The following is a 12237-nucleotide window of genomic DNA, read 5'->3' as shown; positions in this document are numbered from 1 at the left end:
GCGCGGCTCCTTATATAGAATCCGAGTCTCGCGAGAATCTGACAGCGTCATGATGACGTTCGGGCGCGCTCGGGTTAACCGAGCAAGGAGGGAAGATCCGAGTCTGCTCGGACCCGTGAAAAAAACCATGAAGTTCTGGCGGGTTCGGATTCAGAGAAACCGAACCCGCTCATCTCTAATATAGACTGTGTCACCTATTAAGGGGCACAGTCAGCACTGGTTAAGGGTCTCCCTATACCTGTAATAGAGCTGTGTGTGGGTTGGCTCCAATCTCTGTGTCTCTCTGCCGTTCTTGGGGGGGGAAACTCTGTCTACCCTGTACCCTGTGTGTATGTGGGGTGTGTGGGTTTGCTAACAACCATGTCTAGAGACTCTGTCTCATATGCTGCAGAGGATATATCTTCTCAGGATGATCCCATTTCATGTAATCAGGATTGCACTGTTGTAGCGCAGATCCCAGCTAGGGAACCGGAGTGGTTTGCCTCTATTAGAGGGGTTATTTCTCAGATTTCTGAGAGGGTTGTGCAGACTGAGAATGCGACTAAAGGTATTGCAGCCATCTATGGCAGTATGTAGTGATGAGCGGGTTCGGATCCTCGGAATCCGAACCCCCCCGAACTTCACCCATTTTACACGGGTCCGAGGCAGACTCGGATCCTCCCGCCTTGCTCGGTTAACCCGAGCGCGCCCGAATGTCATCATCCCGCTGTCGGATTCTCGCGAGATTCGTATTCTATATAAGGAGCCGCACGTCGCCGCCATTTTTCACTCGTGCATTGGAAATGATAGTGAGAGGACGTGGCTGGCGTCCTCTCACTTTGTTTCAGGGGGCTGCAAATATATTTATTCTGGGGACCAGCAGTATTATAGGAGGAGAACAGTGCAGAGTTTTGCTGACCAGTGACCACCAGTATTATACGTTCTCTGCCTGAAAATGCTCCATATCTTTGCTCAGTGTGCTGCATATATCTGTGCTCACACTGCTTTATTGTGGGGACTGGGGACCACCAGTATTATATAGGAGGAGTACAGTGCAGAGTTTTGCTGACCAGTGACCACCAGTATTATACGTTCTCTGCCTGAAAAACGCTCCATATCTGTGCTCAGTGTGCTGCATATATCTGTGCTCACACTAGAGATGTGCGGCGGGCACTTTTCGTGTTTTGGTTTTGGTTCTAATTTCACTTTCGTGTTTTGGTTTTAGCTTGGTTTTGCCAAAACCACCCTTTTCGTGTTTTGGTTTTGGTTTTGGATCTGGATGATTTTTGAAAAAAACATAAAAACAGCTAAAATAACAGAATTTGGGGGTAATTTTGCTCCTACGGTATTATTAGCCTCAATAACATTCATTTCCAGTCTATTCTGAACACCTCACACCTCACAATTAGAGATGAGCGGGTTCGGTCCTCCGAGTTTCAAACCCCCCTGAACTTCACCTATTTTACACGGGTCCGAGGCAGCCTCGGATCTTCCCGCCTTGCTCGGTTAACCCGAATGCGGACGAACGTCATCATCCCGCTGTCGGATTCTCGCCAGATTACTATTCTATATAAAGAGTTGCGAGTCGCCGCCATTTTCACTCGTGCATTGGAGATTGAACGGAGAGGACGTGGCTGCGTTCTCTCCATGAAAAGCTCCGTAATCTGTGCTCAGTGTGCTGCAAATATCTGTGCTCAGTGTGCTGAAAATATCTGTGCTCAGTGTGCTGAAAATATCTACGTTCTCTGCCTGAAAACGCTCCATATCTGTGCTCAGTGTGCTGCAAATATCTGTGCTCAGTGTGCTGCATTGTGGGGACTGGGGACCACCAGTATATAATTATAGTAGTATAGTACAGTAGGCCATTGCTGTATCTTGCAGCTATGTGTCAAGTATACTATCTCTGTGCTGCATTATTGTGAGCAGTATATAGTAGGACAGTGCAGCATTTTGGTGACCAGAAGTATACATATAGTACAGTACAGTAGGCCATTGCTGAATCTTGCAGCTCTGTGTCACTTCTAGTATCCTGATCAGTGCTCAATATCTGCTGCATTGTTGTGACCAGTATGTATACTGTACTGTGCGACGTGTGTTATACACCTGGTGATTTTATACATCCTGTAATCTGTACTGAGCGATGTGTGAGATACACCTGGGGATTATACACCCTGTATACTGTACTGTGCAACGTTTGTGATACACCTGGTGATTATACACCCTGTATACTGTACTGAGCGATGTGTGAGATACACCTTGGGATTATACACCCTATATACTGTACTGTGTGATGTGTGAGATACACCTGGGGATTATACACCCTATATACTGTACTGTGCGATGTGTGTGTTACACCTGGTAATTAATTATACACCCTGTATACTGTACTGTGCGACGTGTGTTATACACCTGGTGATACTGATTATACATCCTGTAATCTGTACTGAGCGATGTGTGAGATACACCTGGGGATTATACACTCTATAAACTGTACTGTGTGATGTGTGAGATACACCTGGGGATTATACACCCTATATACTGTACTGAGCGATGTGTGAGATACACCTGGGGATTATACACCCTATATTATTATTATTATTATTATTATTATTATCCTTTATTTATATGGCGCCACAAGGGTTCCGCAGCGCCCAATTACAGAGTACATAAATAATCAAACAGGAAAACAGCAACTTACAGTTGATGACAATATAGGACAAGTACAGGGTAAATAAACATAGTTACATCAGCAGATGACACTGGAATAAGTATCAGGTGGCAGAAGACTGCTGGATGTGGTACAGTTGAAGATTATTAAAGTAAGAAAGGATAAGCACATGAGGGAAGAGGGCCCTGCTCGTGAGAGCTTACAATCTAAAGGGGAGGGGTAGACAGACAGGGGTGACACAGATGGGGTACATAGAGAACGTGGAACAGAGGGTTAGGATGAGATTTTGCTGGGTTTGGTGAAGAAGTGGTCCCCCAGAAGGCACAAGTCAATACTTAACATTGCAACATTTTACTGGGCTATGCAGTAAATAATACCATTGATTAGAACGAATAATTCCAGTGATTTTGTCATTTTCTTCCAGTGATTTGGACCAATAATACCATTGATTAGAACGAATAATTCCTGTGATATTGAGGTGTTTGTGTCGCTTAGCTTAGCCGTCCAGCGACCACAGTGCACCTCCTTTTCTCTTTTCTTTGCATCATGTGCTGTTTGGGGACTATTTTTTTAAGTGCCATCCTGTCTGACACTGCAGTGCCAATCCTAGATGGGCCAGGTGTTTGTGTCGGCCACTTGGGTCGCTTAGCTTAGTCATCAAGCGACCTCAGTGCAAATTTTAGGACTAAAAATAGTATTGTGAGGGTGAGGTGTTCAGAATAGACTGGAAATGAGTGGAAATTATGGTTATTGAGGTTAATAATACTATAGGATCAAAATTACCCCCAAATTCTATGATTTAAGGGTTTTTTGAAAAAAAAAACACCCGAATCCAAAACACACCCGAATCCGACAAAAAATTTTCAGGAAGGTTTTGCCAAAACGCGTCCGAATCCAAAACACGGCCGCGGAACCGAATCCAAAACCAAAACACAAATCCCGAAAAATTTCCGCTACACATCTCTACTCACAATATTGTTTTTAGGCCAAAAGTTGCACAGAGGTAGCTGTATGACTAAGCTAAGCGACACAAGTGTGCGGCACAAACACCTGGCCCATCTAGGAGTGGCACTGCAGTTGCAAACAAGATGGCACTATTCAAAAACTATTCCCCAAACAGCACATAGGGGGTCATTCCGACCCAATCGCTCACTGCAGTTTATCGCATCGCAGCGATCGGGATCGATCTGCGCATGCGCCAGCGCCGCATTGCGCCGGCGTATGCTGGTCGGCCGAAGGCCGTTGTTCCCTAGCGATCACCTCTGCCTGATTGACAGGCAGAGGCGGTCGCTGGGCGGGAGGGGGCTGGACGGTGACGTTAAGCCGCCGTTTAGGGGTCGCGGTCAGGCCAACGCAGGCGTGGCCGGACCGTTGGGGGGGTGGGCTGCTGCATGATGTCACACGCAGCCGCTGCAACCCGGGCAGCGAAGAGGTTCTCCCGGCCAGCCGCAGGAGCTGCACTGGTCGGTAGTTACTCCTCAAATGCAAAAGCATCGCACCTGTACGATGCTTTTGCATTTCTGCGGGGGGGGGGGCGGCACTGACATGCGGGGTGGACTAGCCCTGTGCTGGGCGTCCCCCCGCATGTCTGAGAGCCTGATCGTAGCTGTGCTAAATTTAGCACAGCTACGATCATCTTGGAATGACCCCCATAATGCAAAGAAGAAAAAAAGGTGCACCGAGGTTGCTGTATGACTAAGCTAAGCGACACAACCACCTGGCCCGTCTAGTAGTGTTGCTCAGTGGCTGAATGTCGCGAGTGGGCCGCAATTGTTCGGTCCACTGACAGCATCTCCAGCACGCCCCTGTCATTTTAAAAAAATTCTGCAATTGGTGGACTTATACGGCAGTACCCCTGGACTAATACAGCAGTACCCCTGGACTCATACGGCAGTGTCACACAGGATGGCACTTTTCAAAAACTAGGCCCCAAACAGCACCTCATGCAAAGATGTTGAAGGTGCAATGAGGTAGCTGTATGACTAAGCCAAGCGACACAAACAATTCCCACTGGAATTATATGTCCAAATCACTTGAATTAAATGGCAAAATCACTGGAATTATACGTCCAAATCACTGGAATTAAATGGCAAAATCACTGAAATTATACGCCCAAATCACTGGAATTAAATGGCAGTACCACTGGACATATACGGAAGTGTCAGACAGGATGGCACTTTAAAAAAATAGTCCCCAAACAGCACATGATGATAAGAAGTAAAAGAGGTGCAAGATGGAATTGTCCTCGGGCCCTTCCACCCACCCTTATGTTGTATAAACAGGACATGCACACTTTAACAAACCAATAATTTCAGCGACAGGGTCTGCCACATGACTGTGGCTGAAATGACAGGTTTGTTTGGGCCCCCACAAAAAAAGAAGCAATTAATCCCCCCACCAAAAAAGAAGCAATCGATCTCTCCTTGCACAAACTGGCTCTACAGAGGCAAGATGTCCACCTCATCCTCATCCTCCGATTCCTCACCCCTTTCACTGTGTACATCCTCCTTCTCCTCCTCACAGAGTATTAATTCGTCCCCACTGGAATTCACCATCACAGGTCCCTCTGTACTGTCTGGAGGCAATTGCTGGTAAAGGTCTTCCCGGAGGAATTTATAATTAATTTTGATGAACATCATCTTCTCCACATTTTCAGGTAGTAACCTCCTACGCCGATCGCTGACAAGGTTACCAGCTGCACTAAACACTCTTTCGGACTACACACTGGAGGGGGGGGGGGGTCAACTTAGGTAAAATAAAGCCAGTTTGTGCAAGGGCATCCAAATTGCCTCTTATTCCTGCTAGTATACGTACGGACTGTCTGACATGCCTACTTGGATGCTGTCACTCATATAATCCTCCACCATTTTTTCAATGGTGACAGAATCATATGCAGTGACAGTAGACATGTCAGTAATCGTTGGCAGGTCCTTCAGTCCGGACCAGATGTCAGCTTTCGCTCCTGACTGCCCTGCATCACCACCAGCGGGTGGGCTAGGAAATCTTATTCTTTTCCTTGCAGCCCCAGTGGCGGGAGAAATTGAAGGAGGAGCTGTTGACGGGTCACGTTCCGCATGAGTTGACAATTTACTCACCAGCAGATCTTTGCACCTCTGCAGACTTGTGCTTACTGGAAAGAGAGATACAACGTAGGCTTTAAACCTAGGATCGAGCACGGTGGCCAAAATGTAGTGCTCTGATTTCAACAGATTGACCACCCTTGAATCCTGGCAAAGCGAATGAAGGGCTCCATCCACAAGTCCCACATACTTTGCGGAATCGCTCCGTCTTAGCTCCTCCTTCAATTTATCCAGCTGCTTCTGCAAAAGCCTGATGAGGGGAATGACCTGCCTCAAACTGGCAGTGTCTAAACTTACTTCACGTGTGGCAAGTTCGAAGGGTTGGAGAACCTTGCACAAGACAGAAATCATTCTCCACTGTGCTTGAGTCAGGTGCATTCCCCCTCCTTTGCCCATATCGTAGGTGGATGTATAGGCTTTAATGGCCTTTTGCTGCTCCTCCATCCTCTGAAGCATATAGAGTGTTGAATTCCACCTCGTTACCACCTCTTGCTTCATTTGATGGCAGGGCAGGTTCAGGAGTGTTTGCTGTCGCTCCAGTCTTCGGCATGCGGTGGCAGAATGTCGAAAGTGGCCCGCAATTTTTCGGGCCACCGACAGCATCTACTGTACGCCCCTGTAATTTTTAAAAAAATTCTGCACCACCAAATTAATTGTATGTGCAAAACATGGGACGTGCTGGAATTTGCCCAGATGTAATGCACGCACAATATTGGTGGCGTTGTCCGATATCACAAATCCCCAGGAGAGTCCAATTTGGGTAAGCCATTCTGCTTCCGTAAGAGGTTGTCAGCTGTGTGCCTCTTACGGAAAGTGGTGATACATACCGTAGCCTGCCGAGTTGGCGTTTGCGAGATGCTGCAACTGGTTCCGCTGCTGTTGTTGCTGCTGAAGGCCATACATCTACCCAGTGGGCTGTTACAGTCATATAGTCCTTAGTCTGCCCTGTTCCACTTGTCCACATGTCCGTGGTTAAGTGGACACTGGATACAACCGCATTTTGTAGGACACTGGTGACTCTTTTTCTGACGTCTTTGTACATTCTTGGTATTGCCTGCCTAGAGAAGTAGAACCTAGATGGGATTTGATACCAGGGACACACTATCTCCATCAATTCTCTAAGTCCCACTGAACTAATGGCGGATACCGGACACACGTCTAACACCAACATAGCTGTCAAGGCCTCAGTTATCCGCTTTGCAACAGGATGACTGCTGTCATATTTCATCTTCCTCACAAAGGACTGTTGGACAGTCAATTGCTTACTGAAAGTAGTACAAGTGGTCTTCCGACTTCCCCTCTGGGGTGACGATCGACTCCCAGCAGCAACAACAGCAGCGTCAGCAACAGCAGGCGTACCACGCAAGGATCCTCCGGAGGAATTCCGGTTAGGAGAGGACTCCTCTGTCTAGACAGTGACATGGCCTGCAGGACTACTGACGCTCCTGACTGAGGAGGAAATTGACATTGAGGGAGTTGGTGGTGTAGCTTGCAGGAGCTTGGGTACAAGAAGAAGAAGAAGAAGGGATTTAGGTGTCAGTGGACTGCTTACGCTCTTACCCAAAGTTTCACAACTTGACACTGACTTCTAATTAATGCGCAGCAGGTGACATATAAGGGAGGATGTTCCTAGGTGGTTAACATCCTTACCCCTACTTATTACAGATTGACAGAGGCAACAGATGGCTTGACACCTGTTGTCCGGATTTGTGGAGAAATAATTCCACACCGAAGAGGTGGCTTTTTTGGTAGTTTCCCCAGGCATCACAATGGCCTTCTTCATCCCATGGACAACAGGTGTCTCCCCCGGTGCCTGACTTAAACAAACCACATCACCATCAGAATCCTCATCGTCAACTTCCTCCTCAGCGCCAGCAACACCCATATCCTCATCCTGGTGTACTTCAGCAGTGACATCTTCAATTTCAATATCAGGAACTGGACTGCGGGTGCTCCTTCCAGCACTTGCAGGGTGCATGCAAATGGTGGAAGGAGCCACCTCTTCCCGTTCAGTGTTGGGAAGGTCAGGAATCGCAACCGCCGACACACTTGGACTCTCCTTGGGGATTTGTGATACCATCTTAGAATGCACAGTTCTTTTCTGTACTTTTTCCAGCTTAACTCTTTTAATTTTTCTAGTGGGAAGATGAGGGCTTCCATCGTCATGTGAAGCTGAACCACTAGTCATGAACATAGGCCAGGGCCTCAGCCGTTCCTTGCCACTCTGTGTCGTAAATGGCATATTGGCAAGTTTACGTTTCTCCTCAGACCATTTACATTTCTTTACTGAACTTTGGCTTTTTGGATTTTACTTGCCCTCTACTATCACAATGGGCATCGGCCTTGGCAGACGACATTGATGGCATTTCATCATCTATGTCATGGCTAGTGGCAGCAGCTTCAGCACTAGGAGGATGTGGTTCTTGATCTTTCCCTATTTTATCCTCCAAATGTTTGTTTGCCATTATTTTTCTGGAGTTATATAACACAATAACAATATGTGGCACAAGAGAGCGTACCCCTACACCTCACAGGGCAAACCCTGTCAAAATTATTTGGATTCAATATTAATAACCCCTTTATTTGGAGTAAATAATATACAGCACAGGACAGCACCACTGGACTTATATGGCAGCACCAATGGACTGGATTTATATGGAATTATATGGATTTATATGGAATTATACGGCAGTATCACGGGAATTATGCGGCAGTATCACGGGAATTATATGGCAGTATCACAGGAATTATACGCCAGTATTCTGAGAATTAAACGGAAATATCACAGGAATTATACAGTAATATCATAGGAATTATACGCCAGTATTCCGAGAATTATACGGCAATGTCACAGGAATTATACGCCAGTATTCCGAGAATTATACAGCAATGTCACAGGAATTATACGGCAATGTCACAGGACTTATACGCCAGCATTCCGAGAATTATACGGCAATATCACAGGAATTATACGGAAATATCATAGGAATTATACGCCAGTATTCCGAGAATTATACGACAATGTCACAGGAATTATACACCAGTATCACGGGAATTATACGGCAATGTCAAAGGAATTATGCGCCATTAATCCGAGAATTATACAGCAATGTCACAGGAATTATACGGCAATGTCACAGGAATTATATGCCAGTATTGCGAGAATTATACGGCAATATCACAGGAGTTATACGGAAATATCATAGGAATTATACGCCAGTATTCTGAGAATTATACGACAATGTCACAGGAATTATACGCCAGTATCACGGGAATTATATGGCAATATCACGGGAATTATACGCCAGTTTCACAGGAATTATACGCCAGTATTCCGAGAAATATACGGCAATATCACAGGAATAATACGGCAATATCATAGGAATTATACGCCAGTATTCCGAGAATTATACGGCATTGTCACAGGAATTATAATCCAGTATTCCGAGAATTAAACGGCAATGTCATAGGTATTATAAGCCAGTATTCCGAGAATTATATGGCAATGTCACAGGAATTATACGCCAGTATTCCGAGAATTATACGGCAATATCACAGGAATTATACGGAAATATCATTGGAATTATACGCCAGTATTCTGAGAATTATACGGCAATGTCACAGGAATTATTCGCCAGTATCACGGGAATTATACGGCAATATCACAGGAATTATATGCCAGTATCACAGGAATTATACAACAGTATTCCGAGAATTATACGGCAATGTCACAGGAATTATACGCCAGTATTCCGAGAATTATACAGCAATGTCACAGGAATTATACGGAAATATCATAGGAATTATACGATAGTATTCCGAGAATTATACGGCAATGTCACAGGAATTAAACGCCAGTATCACGGGAATTATATGGCAATATCATGGGAATTATATGGCAGTATCAGAGGAATTATACGACAGTATTCCGAGAATTATACGGCAATGTCACAGGAATTATACGGCAATATCATAGGAATTATAGGCCAGTATTCCGAGAATTATACGACAATGTCACAGGAATTATCCGCCAGTATTCCGAGAATTATATAGCAATGTCACAGGAATTATACGCCAGTACACCGAGAATTATACGGCAATATCACAGGAATTATACGGCAATATCACAGGAATTATACGACAGTATTCCGAGAATTATACGGCAATGTCATAGGAATTATACGGCAATATCATAGGAATTATACGCCAGTATTCTGAGAATTATACGGCAATGTCACAGGAATTATACGCCAGTATTCCGAGAATTATACGGCAATGTCATAGGAATTATACGGCAATATCATAGGAAATATACGCCATATTCCGAGAATTATACGACAATGTCACAGGAATTATACGCCAGTATTCCAAGAATTATACGGCAATGACACAGGAATTATACGCCAGTATTCCGAGAATTATACGACAATGTCACAGGAATTATACGGCAATATCATAGGAATTATACGGCAATATCATAGGAATTATACGCCAGTATTCCGAGAATTATACGGCAATGTCACAGGAATTATACGGCAATATCATAGGAATTATACGCCAGTATTCCGAGAATTATACGGCAATGTCACAGGAATTATACGCCAGTATTCCGAGAATTATACGGCAATGTCATAGGAATTATACGGCAATATCAGAGGTATTATACGCCATATTCCGAGAATTATACGGCAATGTCACAGGAATTATACGCCAGTATTCCGAGAAATATACGGCAATGTCACAAGAATTATACACCAGTATTCCGAGAATTGTACGGTAATATCACAGAAATCATTTGGCAATATCATAGGAATTATACGCCAGTATTCCGAGAATTATACGGCAATGTCACAGGAATTATTCGCAAGTATCACGGGAATTATACTGCAATATCACAGGAATTATACGCCAGTATTCCGAGAATTATGCGGCAATGTCACAGGAATTATATGGCAATATCATAGGAATTATAGGGCAGTATTCCAATACGGCAATTTCACAAGAATTATACGCCAGTATTCCGAGAACAATACGGCAATATCACAGGAATTATACGGCAATATCACAGGAATTATACGCCAGTATTCTGAGAATTATACGGCAATGTCATAGGAATTATGCGGCAATATCATAGAAATTATACAACAGTATTCCGAGAATTATACGGCAAAGTCACAGGAATTATACGCCAGTATTCCGAGAATAATACGGCAATGTCATAGGAATTATACGGCAATATCATAGGAATTATACGCCAGTATTCCGAGAATTATACGGCAATGACACAGGAATTATACGACAGTATTCTGAGAATTATTCGGCAATGTCACAGGAATTATACTGCAATATCATAGGAATTATAAGCCAGTATTCCGAGAATTATACGGCAATGTCACAGGAATTAAACGCCAGGATTCCGAGAATTATACGGCAATGTCACAGGAATTAAACGCCAGTATTCCGAGAATTATACGGCAATACCATTTGAATTATACGGCAGTATTCTGAGAATTATACGGCAATGTCACAGGAATTATTCGCCAGTATCACGGGAATTATACGGCAATATCACAGGAATTATATGCCAGTATCACAGGAATTATACGACAGTATTCTGAGATTTTTACGGCAATATCACAGGAATTATACGGCAATATCATAGGAATTATACGCCAGTATTCCGAGAAATATACGGTAATGTCACAGGAATAATACGCCAGTATTCCGAGAATTATACAGCAATGTCACAGGAATTATACGGCAATATCATAGGAATTATACGACAGTATTACGAGAATTAAACAGCAATGTCACAGGAATTATACGCCAGTATTCAGAGAATTATATGGCAATGTCACAGGAATTATACGCCAGTATTCCGAGAATTATACGGCAATATCACAGGAATTATACGGAAATATAATTGGAATTATACGCCAGTATTCCGAGAATTATACGACAATGTCACAGGAATTGTACGCCAGTATCACGGGAATTATACGGCAATATCATGGGAATTATACGCCAGTATCAGTGGAATTATACGACAGTATTCCGAGAATTATACGGCAATATCACAGAAGTTATATGGCAATATCATAGAAATTATACGCCAGTATCAGAGGAATTATACGCCAGTATTCCGAGAATTAAACGACAATGTCACATGAATTATACGCCAGTATTTCGAGAATTATACGGCAATGTCACAGGAATTATACGCCAGTATCACAGGAATTGTACACCAGTATTCAGAGAATTATACCGAAATGTCACAGGAATTATACAGCAATATCATAGGAATTATACGCCAGTATTTCCGAGAATTATACGGCAATGTCACAGAAATTATACGCCAGTATTCCGAGAATTATACGGCAATGTCACAGGAATTATACGCCAGTATACCGAGAATTTTATGGCAATATCACAGGAATTATATGGCAATATCACAGGAATTATACGCCAGTATTCCGAGAATTATACGGCAATGTCATAGGAATTAAACGG

Source organism: Pseudophryne corroboree, chromosome 6, assembly GCF_028390025.1.
Source record: "Pseudophryne corroboree isolate aPseCor3 chromosome 6, aPseCor3.hap2, whole genome shotgun sequence".
NCBI classification, from domain to species: domain Eukaryota; kingdom Metazoa; phylum Chordata; class Amphibia; order Anura; family Myobatrachidae; genus Pseudophryne; species Pseudophryne corroboree.
Note: the sequence above shows the minus strand (reverse complement) of the source record.